The sequence below is a fragment of the Rutidosis leptorrhynchoides genome, chromosome 11, assembly GCF_046630445.1.
Source record: "Rutidosis leptorrhynchoides isolate AG116_Rl617_1_P2 chromosome 11, CSIRO_AGI_Rlap_v1, whole genome shotgun sequence".
NCBI lineage: Eukaryota > Viridiplantae > Streptophyta > Magnoliopsida > Asterales > Asteraceae > Rutidosis > Rutidosis leptorrhynchoides.
This window is the reverse complement of record NC_092343.1, coordinates 212,627,327-212,637,383: the sequence shown is the minus strand read 5'-3', so window position 1 is coordinate 212,637,383 and position 10,057 is coordinate 212,627,327.

Here is a 10,057-nt window from a genome sequence, read left to right as displayed (position 1 = left end):
GTTGAAGGGTATTCTGGTGGTCGCGGGTTCGAGCCCTACAAGGGCTGTTTTTTTTATAAAAAAAAAAAAACCCCCATGAGGTAGTTCTTGTTATTATTATTATTATTATTATTATTATTATTATTATTATTATTATTATTATTATTATTATTATTATTATTATTATTATTATTATTATTATTATTGTTATTATTATTAGTAATATACTTATTATGATGTATTTATTAAGGATTAGTACTAGTATTAATATTGTTAGTATTATTATTATGACTATTATTATTATTCTTATTACCATTATTATTAACTATTGTTATTATTATTAGTATTAAAATTATTACCAAAGTTATACGAAATATGACTAATATTATTATTAGTATTAATATCATGTTGTGATTATAAGTATCAGTGGTAATATTAAGGTAAGTAATATTATTAATATTTATATAAGTATTATTATTAACCTTATCATAGTTATTATTATGAGAATCATTCTTAATGAACTATTACTAAAATTAATATCACTAGTAGTAAAAATGGTTACTTTTATTATTAATATTAGCATTATGATAGTTATCATTAAAACTAAGAGTATCATTAATTTTAAATTTATCATCTTATTAAAAATTAGTATTATTACTAAGAATATCATTAGTAGTATCATAATTACTAACATCATAAGTATTAATAAAATTAGCACTTTACATAAAAATTATCATTTCCTGTATTATTATTATTATTGTTAAATTTAATAGTATTAATATCAATATCTTAGTATAATCAATAATTTAGGAAACAAGTGATATTTACATAAACATATACTTAATACACATAGATAAACAATATTAACATCTTATGTATTAAAACATATAAAATGAATACATTTAATTAAATAATGAAATATATAAGTTATTAATATAAAAACTATACCACTAATAATAATATATCTATTTGTTCAGTTACAAGTATATGTTTTAACGTATATACAATTAATATAGGTTCGTGAATCCGAGGCCAACCCTATACTTGTTCAATGTCGTCATATGTATGTTTACTACAAAATACATTAGGTGAGTTTCATTCGCCCTTTTTACTCTTTACGTTTTTGGGCTGAGAATACATGCAAATGCTTTATTAGCTATTTTACAATAATTATATGCGTGAGTTTCATTTGCTCCTTTTTTTAAATGCTTTCGCAATATATATTTTTGGACTGAGAATACATGCGATGCTTTTATAACTGTTTTACGAAATAGACACAAGTACTTAAAACTACATTCTATGGCTGGATTATTAAACAGAATATGCCCTTTTTTATTAAGTCTGGTAATCTAAGAATTAGGGAACAGACACCCTATTTGACGCGAACTCTAAAGATAGATCTATCGGGCCCAACAAGCCCCATCCAAAGTACCGGATGCTTTAGTACTTCGAAATTTATATCATGTCCGAAGGAGGATCCCGGAATGATGGGGATATTCTTATATGCGTATTGTGAATGTCGGTTACCAGGTGTTCAATCCATATGAATGATATTTTTGTCTCTATGCATGGGACGTATGATTATGAGAAATGGAAGTATGAAATCTTGTGGTCTATTAAAATTATGAAATGATTCTTTATGATAAACTAATGAACTCACCAACCTTTTGGTTGACACTTTAAAGCATGTTTATTCTCAGGTACGAAAGAAATCTTCCGCTGTGCATTTGCTCATATTAGAGATATTACTTGGAGTCATTCATGACATATTTTAAAAGATGTTGCATTCGAGTCGTTGAGTTCATCAAGATTATTATTAAATCAATTATATTTAGATATATTATGAAATGCTTTACATGCCTGTCAACTGTCGATGTAACGAAAGTTTGTCTTTTAAAAACGAATGCAATGTTTGTAAAATTTATCATATAGAGGTCAATTACCTCGCGATGTAATCAACTGTGGTGAATCGTTTGTAATCGATATAGACTTCGTCCGGATGGATTAGGACGGGTCTTCACAATAAGAAACTTTGTTCGAGGAATAACCAAGAAATATGGCCTGATCACCATGAGGATCAAACTTTTCGAGGCAACAAGAAGATCATTCCCTCCGGTGGATTGCACCGAGAATTGTCGACGTTCAAACAAAACTTTGAGATCTCCATCGCAGAATTGGCTCACACTAAATAAACTGCACCCCAAACCCTCAACATATGAAACCCGTTTGATTGTTATGCCATTTTGCACAAAATCTCCGTAACCCATTATTGTTGCAATCTCATCATTTCCTAATGTAACCGTTCCTAGGAATTTGTCAATGAAGTTGACAAGCAAGGATTTATTGTCCGTCATGTGTCGAGAACAACCGGAATCGATATACCAAACACAGACGTCGAAACCCTGTAAATATGAATTTCCTAGAGTTTAGGTACCCAAAGTTTTTTAGGTCCTTTTCGGTTATTACCAACAATAAACTTTGGATTAACAACAAACTTTGGATCAATGATGAAATAATCACGTAAAGCATCATGCAGTTTAGACAATAAAGCATCATTTAAAACCACATTACATGAAGCATCATACACAATATCAATATTTACATCGTTATCAGAAGTCTTAACACACAATTTATTCCAAGTAGATGCTTTTTTCACAGACGAAAATTGAAAAACATGAGATGATTTCCTAGGCCGACTAGCAGATTGCTTTGGTTTGGTTGCTACTTTCTTAGTCGTGGACTTAGGAACCCATATAGATTTGTAATTCATGTTTGGATTATGACCTGTGACACGAAAAACACCATTGTTAGTTAGACGTCCAAACTTTTCAGTTGACACATGAGATGACTGATTTTGCAGAATTTCCAATTTGATTGTACGTTCTTTTGCATCATACTCACTTAAATCAGGTTTAGAACTTGTGTGTGTTGTGGACTTAACTGATTTCTTTAAAAGACTCTCTTTTGAAGTTTTTGTCATAGGAATCATAGGAATCTTTTCAGTTAACACAGAACCATTTGGAGAATGATCCTTTTTAACAATATACTGAGTTGTAGAAACAACTTTCGAACCATGATTGCCAAATTGAGAACGTAGAGGATTTTTAAAAATAGTAATGGGTTTTACATCCTTAGATGTTGTTGTTCCCTTCCCCTTCTTAGTAATCCCGCCAGTACATTCAGGCACATTGGTTGCAACATTAGACGTTTGCTTAAGTGTGTTAGCCTGTTTCATTTGAATTATCTTTTGTTTTAACCTTTTAATCTCAATACATAATTCTTCAGCAGAAACTATCACTTCACCCTCCTTAAAAGCATAAGTACATTCTTTCTTAGGCATTGAAGGCAATTTATCACACAAAGCAAGCATTTGTTCTAATGATTGGCACTTAAGTTGCAAGTCAATATTCTCCTGTTCAAGTTGAGCTACTATACGATTCAAATTACGTACAGTAGGCAAATGCAAGTAATAATCATGCAAAGGATCAAGTTGACTTTCAAAATCTATCAAAGGTTCAATGTTCGGTTCATCCTGAGGTTCTACTTTATCATCTAAAGAATTTTGACCTAGAGAATCTGTCTCAAAGAAGACAGTTAGTTCATGTGCTAGGTCTGCACGGAAAACATCATCTGGACATGCAGGTAAAGTTGGTAGAATTGGTTTCACATCAAAAATTGGTTCATTAAACACCTCATCTATTGCAGTAATGCTAGAACTAGGTTTGTTAAACACTTCATTCTCAAGCATTAAAATGTATTTCTCTAGCATGAGTGTTGGGATATAAACCAGTCTACGCTTAGGCACATAATCTTCACGTTGCATGTTCTTTTCAGTTTCAACAAGATTTTTCAAGAAATCAGGATTCGATTTACCTATCTTAGCATTGATTTTTTCATACATTAAGCTAATTTGATGGTATTTCCTAGATTTACGATTTACAATAATATCATCAAAATCAGCATCAGAAGCATGTACAAAATGCGATGGTAAACCAGCTTGAAAATAATCAGAATGATATAATCCTGGAATCTTTTTGGAAGCATCTTCCAAAATTTTCGGATCTTCATAACCCAACCCCCACTTTTCACCATGAATCGTTTTTGGTCTATTCATGAAAATCGTTTGTTTTGAAAGTTCCATATCCATGATAGCTTTAGATTGCTCTGTTCGATAGAGTTTTTCCTCATATCGAGCAAGTTGTGATTTCATTTGAAAAGATTCTTTTGACAATAAAGAAATTTCAGTGTTCTTTTCAATTATGGTGTTTTCCAATTGAACGATTTTCTTGTTTAGTTTTGAAAGTGTAGGTTCATGTTGGTTTTTCAAATCAGAAAGATCTTTTTCTAAAAATTGAACTTTTTCTGCAAGTCGTTCCGATTTTAAACGATAATCAGTTCTTTCAACTTTAATTGGATGAATTGTCTTTTTCAGATCTTCCAACTCAGTTTCCTTATAGTTGAGTTGGAGAGTCAATTGTTGCACATCCGTTTGCAATTTGGATGAGGAAGGTCTGGTCTCATTCATTTTGATTTTATCTTTTAAAACTTTGTTTTCAGATTTTAAGCCTTTGACTTCTTTTGACATTGAGACCAGATTCTTCATCAAGTCATTTTGCATTTTTAGAAAATAAGGTGAGATTTCAGATGATTGTACCTCATCATCATCGGATGTTGAGTCAGAATTCTCCATTGCTTCCTTAGCTTTGATGAGCTTTGTCACCTTGCAAACATTTGCATGTTCCACCTCCGAATCTGAATCGTCAGTCCAGTTAAACCAAGTATCATCAACCGGTTTTAGCTCTCCCCCAGTTTCCACAATCTTAGCCATCAACATTTTCTTCTTGTAGTAAGCTGCATCCTTCTTCTTAGGCATCTTGCACTCACGAGAGTAATGACCAGCTTTGCCACAATTGAAACAAATTGAATCTTCCTTCTTGGAATCATCAGCACGTTATTGTTTAGATTGATCAGCTTTCTTGTAGTACGAGGAAGATGACGAGTTTTTGCGTTGATTGCTTGATTTGCCTTTAAACTTGTGTTTGTTCAAGGCTTTTGTGAACATGGCTGCCATCTTGACTAATTCAAGATGAGAATCACTAACATCAGAAAGATTCAAATCTTCTGAATCAGTTGATTCTTCAACAAGCACTTTCTTGGACAAGCTTTTAGAAGACGTCAACGATTTGCTCTTCTTTTTGGCAATTAGGGCAAGTGGATTGCCCGGAGAAGACTCTTTCCTTCCTTCTTGAAGTTTAAACACTTCAGGTTGGTAATGCATAAGAACTCCAACAATCTCATGAATAGTCAACTTGTCAATCTCTTTAGTAGATCGAACAATGGTTCCATAAGGAAGCCAATCAGCATTGAGCGTTTTGAGAAACTTCATGTTGACTTCAGCATTTACTTTTATGATCATCCACCTTTTCAACTCATTGAGAACACCATTGAAACGACGATAGGTATCCTTGAGTGGTTCATCAGTTTCCTACTTGAAATCTTCATAGAATCCCAGAGCCTTATTCAATTTAGTAACGTCTGACATGTCATAACCTTCTTGCTGTCGTTTGATCTCATCCTATATATCTTTTGCTGTTCTGTTGCTATCAACATTTTCAAACAATTCATACGGGATAGCTTGCATAACAATATTCTTTGCCTCTATGTCACCCTGAGCTCTCTCACGCTTATCATCAGAAAGTTCATAGACTGAAATTGGCATACCAGTATCTGGATGATAATCAACAACTGGACCATCTCTCAGAGAAGCCCAAATGTGTTTTGCTTTCTCACCCTTATAGTCTATGTACTGAGTGATACGGTGAAGCCACTGACTGTATTTGCCATCAAACAACACTGGAGGACGGGAATCTGATCCAATGATCAAAGTATCTTAAGTAGACATCTTGAAAATGAGGTAGATTCGGTAAAGATTCTGTATTACACAAATCTAAGATGAAAAATCACAACAATCTGATCAGAATGTCAGATTCTGTAACAGATTCGGTACTGTAGCAGATTCGGTAAAGTAGCAGATTCGGTAAAGATTCTGTATATCAGATTCTGTAAAAGAAACTGATCAGAAATACAAGAGACACACCCAGATTCAGTATAGATTCGGTAATCACAAGAATTGTAGCCTGTAACCACTTAAAATAATGGATTAAGTGATACAGAAACTCAGATTCTGTATTTGATTCGGTAGCCAGATTCTGTATGAATTTGAAGTTCAAACTCAATTCAATCCTTTTGAATTAGATTCTGTAACCTTGCTGCACAAGGAAACACGTTAGTATCACACAAAATATCAAAGATACCGAAAGTATAGGATGCCGAATGTCAACTGTAGCAGTTGACAATACCGAGTCTAAGTTTAAAACTTAGAAATATGACAGAATCCTTTCTCAAACCACACCAATTAGCTGCGTATAATCAAACCGAATGTGATAGAATCCCAATCAAACCACAATCTACAACACTTAAGATGAATTTAAGTAATGAAGCAGACTCGGTATGACAGTTACGATACCGAGCGTTGATCAAATCTTTAAAACTTAATGAATTGAAGAAATTGAACCGTCAGAAATGTGACTTAACACCTCACGAACACAACTGAATCCTTAAATCTTCACAAAAATCCAGAATCAAGCTTGAATTAAGCAATACCGAGAGTTTTAGCCACAAACTCTAAAAATCAACTTGATTCTCCATAATTGAAGTTAAAAGGCTGTAATGATGATCGAAACTCTTTCTAAAATACCTAATGCACCTTTGCTGAACTTATCACAATAATCTGAACGTCAGATTATCAAATTCGATGATACCGAATGTGATTTAAAATACCGAGAGTAATCAGATTCTGTAATCTACAATCTCTGGATCGATATAGTGATGTAGAATCACTTCCTGGAAGCTCTGATACCAAATGATAGGTCAGATCATGTTTAGATTGAGAGAAATGATAAGATAAAGAGAGATTCGGTATGTAAGCATGAGACTCGGTATTAGAGAGAATCGGTACAATTACATTCCACAGCTTCTAGAACTCGGTTACAATGCAATGGCTATCTAATTAGGACTACTTAGGTTCCTTATATAGCCCTCTTCTAAGGAACTTTCATTTAAGCTTATTTTCACATTAACACTATACAACTTCGGGGTCCTAACAATCTCCCCCTTAGTGTTAAATCTGAACTTTACACTATAATCCTTTTTTGAAATCTTGAGAGGTCCAAACATTAGTTTCCATCGTGTGCCATCTGGTTTCGAAACTTCTACTTGATTTTCTGAAACTTGTTTAGAAGGTTTCCAGACACCCCACGCTTTTCTTGGATCTCCCTCATATAATGGATATTCATCCATTTCCTTGAAATATCTTCTCTTTCTCTGTCCACGAAGTATCTCAAACTGTCTTGTACGAACTCGGAGTTTCAGACGATCTCTTATATGCTTTATGAATTCTCCAAGACCCATTATCATGTCAATGTCATGGAATTTGCTTTGATGAATCTTAAGATACTTCAGTGCAGCCTTAAGTGTTCCATCTGAATATTTGTTCAGTTCTTCAGTACGAATGAACACTTTTTCTTTTTGAGAATTTACAAAAACAAACCCTTCGGGTTCGAATTGCATTTGAAACATCCTCATATCCTTCAGTCCCTCTGTAAATTGATTCGGACACGTAATTCGAATCTTTTTCCTTTTTTCTTCGAGACCTATTTGAAAATCTTCACGTCTCATCAGTTCAATTGTCTCCATCATGTATCTTTTCACAGCTTCCAAAGCTTGAGCCTTAGCAAAAGGTCGAATGATGATGATACTGAGGTAGTTGTAGATGTGAATGATGTCAAGCATGTCAAGATTATAAAAATCTGCTTCTGTGAACTTGTACTCTTTTTCTCATCTCTTCTAATAACGTGGAACTGACTGATGACGTCTTTCTTTTCGCTTATCTCTACTCCGACTCGAGTAATATTCAACACTTCTGAAATACGATATTTTCTTTGAAGCCACAAATCATCTTCATCTTTGTTGATATGTTTTCTCCACATAAACTCATACCAATTCCTTTCACTTGCTGGAAGCAATCGTGAACCTATATAAGTAAACCTTTTACTCCTTGGTAATTCAATGATGCAGAAGATCTTGTAAGCATTTTTCTCGATGAATGTGTTTCGTAACGTTATAAAATCATGTTCTACTCCCAACAATAATCTTTGCTCCGGATTCTTAAAGAATATTCCATGATTGTATTTGAATCTGGAATTCACTGTTTCACTTGATGTAGGTGTACCAGAAGTTGAACTTTCATTAGCATTTATTGGATTTGAACTCGATGAGGGTGTAGAATTTGTTGAATGACCAGTAGGATTTGTTGCATCATCATCTTCAATATGATCAAAGATCTCATCTTCATTTGGATTAACATAAAGATTGTCTTCATCGTCATCAGAAGAATCCATTTCATCATCACTTTCTATTACTCGTTCAGGATTCTCTTCATCTACAATCTCTACATCTTCCGGAATTGAAGATACTGATGATAACTTGCTTAGAATGACAAATCCATCACCATCCATCTCTTCAAGATAGAAATCACTCAAGTTCAAATCCTCATCTACCAGTCCACTATCAGCCTCGTTATGAACAATTGGAATTATAACTTGCTCAGGCTCCTTATCATCAATTTCATCATGTGTAGAAATCATTTCTGATTCCATCTAAACTTGTTGAGCTTGTGAAGCTGATGAAGACCTTACACCACCACCCTTAGTTGAAATGTTTACCATTAGATATTCTCCATCTACTCCTATCTCCCCCTCATGGCTATTCTGAGGATCAGAATCGTCATGTTCATCATCACGGTGAGGACTCAACGGAGAAGAGCAGGAATTAAGTGGATATCGAACACGAGCACGATACAATGCTTGAAGCAAAGTGCGCCAAAGAACATCTATATTGACTCTAGAAAACATACGACTGAAATATTCTTGCTCCAAAGCATCATAGAAAAGTGGTAAACGAGAAGGTGATGGTGGAAAACTAACAATAGGAACACTAGCAGCAGCAACTGTTGAAGGCGATGTCGGTGGAAGTGTTTGAGTTGCCGTGAGAGTAGGTAAGGATGATTGTGCAGTATTATTCTTATATGTAGGGCTGTACATACTACTAGTCAGATCCGTGATATCCCCTTCTGATGGAGGTTGGGTAACAACCGGAGTTGTCACCGGTGAAGTTTCTTTCGAAGCATCCGCCTCCATGACTTTGGTCTCATGGGACTCTGACAGAGTAGTAGAACTACCCGTCTGTTTAGTTCTCGCAGAGATATTGCTATCCCCGACTCCTGAAATCATTGATATACCATGAGGTGGCACATCTCTTTCAGTTAAAGACTCTTCCTCCAGACCCTGAGATTCAGAATCCGGAAGAGAAGTGGTTTGAACCAATGGATCACTTTCATGAACCAAGGGAACAGTCTACTGGAAGTCTGATAAATATCCCGAAGGATTGTCATGTTGACTCATTTCCATGGGACGCGGCAGATCTTCATCATCAAGATAAGTCGGACCTCGAGACCCTGTTGTACGTTGAAGTACAGGAGGATTTCCATCCGATACGCAGGGTGCCTTTTCAAGATTTTTCGGCTCCCCTTCGGCCGTTCTGGACTTCAATGATTGAGTTTCCTCAATCGATTGAGTCAACGCAGACTTTACTGCAGAGGAAGACTTTACTTCCTTAGATGCCGAAGCATCTTGCTTTGAAGGATTTATTATTAAGTCCTGTTTAGATTGGATGGGCTTAGTGGTCGTTTTACCATCCGTGCATTTAGATCTCTTGCCTACCGAAGCTTGCGCTTCATTTAGCTTAGGGCTTACTGTTATTCTTGAATGTGATACGGAGATGGGTGAGGGTGACCTAATTGGCTCTAGGTCTTGGTCCGTATCACCAATGGTTGGAGTAACTGTTTGGTGGACGATGGGTGTCGAAGTCCTAGATCTAGTTACTCGTTGGGTTGGCGGAGTCTGAATCATCTCATCAGGCATGTATCGAGTTCTCTTAGGAGAATGTTCAGGAGATGATT